This window comes from Artemia franciscana, chromosome 13, assembly GCF_032884065.1.
Source record: "Artemia franciscana chromosome 13, ASM3288406v1, whole genome shotgun sequence".
Classification (NCBI taxonomy): domain Eukaryota; kingdom Metazoa; phylum Arthropoda; class Branchiopoda; order Anostraca; family Artemiidae; genus Artemia; species Artemia franciscana.
Genome location: NC_088875.1, coordinates 49,480,487 through 49,485,388, shown reverse-complemented (window position 1 = coordinate 49,485,388; position 4,902 = coordinate 49,480,487).

Genomic DNA, 4,902 nt, shown 5'->3' with positions numbered 1-4,902 from the left:
ACTCCGATTCTCCAACTAATGTTCAATGGTTACCTCTTTAGCTCCGCCGCTTTTTTTTTCTTTTAGCCAATCTAATTTTATTGAATGTATATATTAATATTATAAGGGGTCAGTAGGCTAAGTGTTAAGTTTAGACTTTTGGTGTGGGATATATTATTACACTTATTTATAATGGTTTGTAAAGTTCTCACAGGTCCAGCGATTTTGGTAATTTTAAACATATTTATCTTACTATAAGTATATGGATTAAGATAGTTATACGGAGGTTATATTTTTTTTTGAAATGTTAGTTTTGGTAAGCGTAATTTATTTTGAAAAATCATTACCTTACCGCCATATATTTCCTGTTTCGTTCTCTTTCCTGTTCCTGGAACGTTTTTACTTTTTTTTTTTTTTTTTTTTTTTTTATGTTTAGTTGCATTTAGGGGTGTTTTGTTCAAATGTTACTTCTGCTATTATCTCGTAATAGTTTTCTTGGCTTTTAGGTCCGAAAATTGATAGTAATTGTAACCCGTTTACAAGTTCTCTTCCAAATTTCATGTTCTTAAAATTGGAAGATAAGGAGGGGTGAAGTTTTCGTGCCTCTTTCCTTAGCTTTTTTACTTTTCTTAGGTCAACTAACGTTAAATGTGGCTTCCAGTTTTCTTGATTTACAATTTGTACTCCGCTTTTGGTAATTTCTTTAGAGATTTCTTCTATAATTGGATTTAAGCGCGTTTTAACTACCTCTTCGTTCTTTAATTTTGCATATATAATTTGCTCAAAGAAATCCCCGATGCCTTGAAAATCGAGATAAAGTTTTTCATTTGTAAAATTTTGTCTATATTTTGCTATGGTTTGGACGAAAGCACTTTTTACATGTTCAATTTCAGTATTATTTTTCAGATGCAATACTTTTAACGTTAGATGGAAAGAGTTTTGTTTGATTAAGGCTTTTGTTAACATAGGGTTTGTTTCAATTACATGTTTTTGCATTAAGGAAGCATTCATCCTTATCTGAGGGTTTTTAACTTGGATTGCGAGGAAGTAATTCGGTCGAGATTCCATTACTTCAAATCTTTAGACAAGTCCAATTTCTAAAAAAAAATTAAATTGGGTTATATTAATAATCATTGGGTGGAGTTAGACATGTTTTCATAGATAATTTTGCGGGATTAGCTGTTTGGTTACTCAGAGGTTTAAAATTTTTGTAAAGTAGACAGTTTTGTTCCACAGTTGATGTCGAAATTATTTTGCACATTGAAAATTGGCCCACCTAAATATGTTAAAAAATCTTTTGATCTTGGAATATGAGCTGACCAAAAGGTTAATTCAGATATTTGATCTTTATTTTCTGAATTTTCTTCCGCGAACATTAGATATTTTTGTAAACTTTTAGGTATTTGAAGGCTCCACAGGGTATAATTTATATTTCTTTTCCGCATAAGAAGTCGGACGTGCTTTCTGCACTGTTCTTTTAAAGTTAATGGTCCTGACACGTTATGGATTATTTTGAAAATTAATATTTTATGGAAAAATAGGGGGTCCCTACAGTTCATTAATTTTTCAAATACGATTATATCTGTTTGAGGCGCTATTTTTGACGCAAAATTGTCATCGCATTCGCTACAGGTAAAGATTATTTGTTTCAGTTCATTGTAGTCTGGTTCATAAATGTGGAATTTTCGGCCGTTTCCTATCAAATTACTAGCTGAATAATGGTTCTTGTAGTCTTTATAAATTTTGTTTAGTATGCTTGGTTTTTCCAACAAGACATTTGTATTTCTTTTTATCAATATTGACAAAAATCTGAGAGCCCATATGATTGTATAGCCTTTTTCATTATAGACTCTCCAGAAATTTTCGCTGATCAATGTTGCTACTAGAGGGTATTTTTTGAGGGGGATTTTGTTAAGTAAGATCGTAAAAGTCCGAGACGCAAGTTCCTGTTTATATTTGAAGTTTTCTTTTCTTATCTTGCGTGTAAATGAACAAAATAACAAGATGAACAAAATTCTTGTTATTAACTTATTAGTGATGCTTACAGGAATTTCGAGAAGGAGGTAGAGAGTTTGGTATTGTAATTCTCTTGTTGCTTTCTTAACAGCATTTTCTAAATCTTGGTCTAATAATGTGTGTTCAATTTTGGACAAATTTGGCAAACTTTGGGTTTTACATGGAAACCAAGCTGTTCGGTTTTTCAGGTATCTAGGGGGAGTTATTATGGTTCTAGTTTTTATATCAAAACTTTCCCCATTCCTCAATCTGGTAAGGTTGGGATAACTTAAGGTTCTTTTTAATGGCATGATATTTCTTTTTCAATTTTTGTTAGTTATAAGCAGGTTAGTTAGTCAAAATTGGCACTGTATCTTAAATAGTGTTCATATATTCCCAACAATATATTTTCATTTTCCACTATTTTGTAATTCACATCTAGTAGTAATTCCAGAAACTTTAAGGGCCATAGTATTTTGAAACCTGATTCTTGTTCTATGTGCCAAAAATTTTCGCGTATTAAAGATGCTATTAAAGGATACGCAGCGGGGGGCATTGCTTGGAGTAGGGCTGCGAAGGTGTATGAAGCATTTTTGTGCCTATAATCGTAATCTTTGCTCAATATATCTAGTGAAAATGAGCCGTATAATAGGATGATCATTCCGTGTATGATGAGATCCTCTTTAAAAATAATGGGAACTTGCAATAAAGAACTTAAGGTATTATATTCCAAGTTCCTTATTGCATTAGTTGTTGCGGATTCGAAGATTATTTCACGTAATTCATAGTCTATTACCGAGAGGTTTGGTAAACTCTGGGTTTTATTTGAAATCCAAAATTCTGGTCTCGCAAACATCAGGTCTTGGTCGGGTTCTAGGGTATCGGTATTACTTAAGGTTCTTCGTCGCGGCATTTTTCCCGGTTAGTACTAGTCACACGTATAAGCAGGCTAATTATCTAATGAGTAATTACCTTTTTCCGGCTTGAGTCCTTCTGGTGTTTCAATTTGATTTTAATTTACCTTTATATGCGTCTTTTTTTGCTTCTACCGATTTTTTTCTCTTTAAGAAAATGTTATTTCCCCTTACTGCGTAATCTTGGGACGTTGGATCATACATAAATTTGGCGTAATGTCGGATTTCATCTAAGGGGTGGTGAATTCCTTCGTACTTAATACAATTTTCATTTTCTTCGATCTTATAACAAATTTTCGGTGGTCTACATTTATCAATTAAAAGTAGATCAGTTTGATTTGGGCCCTTGCAAAACCAATAGCTTATATTAAATTTTTGTTGTAGTTTTATTATTAATAGTTGAAGGCTTGTCAAGTTTTTTCCTTTCTTATTTTTATTTGAATATTTTATTTTTACTTCTCTTCTCGCGGGTTGATATCTAGGAGTATTCGCTAATTTTAAGCCAAATCTATATGTATGAGGTTCAAATTTTGTTAAATCGTAATTGAGGTACCATGTTTCAGAATACACCTCTTTACCATTCTCATCCTGAACTAAGATCGCGGCCGCGTATATAATGTTTTCCTTAGCATGGATAATTGAAATAAATTCTGTATCTATAATAGCTTTGGACATATTTTGGTGGTAAGTGGGGTAGTAAATTAAGTTAAAAGGGACTTAATAACTTGGAGATATTGGAAACAAGAAAAAATGAATATTTCTTAAATTATGAATTATGCTTAAAGTAATAAGCAGAGAAACACAACGTATATGGATTTTTATTCTAATTCATTCAAAGAATGTGCGAGTATTATATATTACGGGTTGAATTGATTGGTCTAACATGAGTTGAAGCAATGAATAAATAGTAATTGGGAAATCGAATTAGTGCAGTCAACGAACTCAGACGAAGTTCGTAAGCAGCACCAGCTCCAACTACCGATTATTGGCTTACGGGGAATTTGGGTTTGGTAAAATTCAATTTACAGTTTGTTGCAATGTACTTTAATTTGTTCACTTTATCGCTGGCTGTAACAATGAAGAGGTGGCTTTTAAGGAGTCCTTTAAGGCTGTTTGTGGCCAAGCAAGTTGAAACAAGCCAAGCCTTGTCACTACAACCCGCAAGGGCGCCTTGTTTTCTCTATTCCGGTTTCGTGTATAGTAGTCTTCTTGTAATTTCGATTGTAATTTTTGTTTCCAAACCTAAATCTTCTGTCTATGCGTAAGCTTTAGGAATATTAATAAGCTTTCTAATTAACGTTTTGTTACAGTTGAGTTATACTTGTGGTAAGATATGTTAACCAAGCTACGGGTTATATTATTAGAGAAATTAAAGTTCAAGAATCAGGAAGTGTCTCGCCTACTTATCTGGCGAAACGTTTAGTCGACGGGGCAGTTCTAATTTTAACCTTTAAGATAATCCTTAACTTTAAGGAATTATTTTAAGAAAAATGTTAATGAAGCAGTTACACTCTTATGATTACTCTTAGCAAAAAAATGTGATTTGGAACTTACTTAGAATAATGAGTACTTTTTGATAAGATAGGCCAATTTTTCACTTGGAGTCTTTCAGACTTCCTGAAAAGTACTTTCTTTTAATGACTTTTACTACGGGATGGTTTCTTAGCGTAATTAATTGACAATTAGCAAAAAAATGATTATTTTATTTTTTTTCCTTTATTTTATCCAGGACTGATAGATTTTTATTTTTCTTTTATTAATAATCTAATTTATCTGGTTTTTTGACAACTCGGCCTGACCTTGTTGTTACCTTCTCTTCGGTAGACTCGGTTTTTTTTCTTTGGCTTCGCTAGCGATATCAAGTCAAACTTTTTATATTGTTTTTTAAGAAATTTTTGACCTTTAATTTGTGCCTTTTTAGCCTGGGCAGTTGCACTCTGTGGTCTTGTTCCTTCCACATCTTTGGGCTCATTTGTGCCTGATTCACTCTCAGTATCTGAGGAACTAGTTGTAG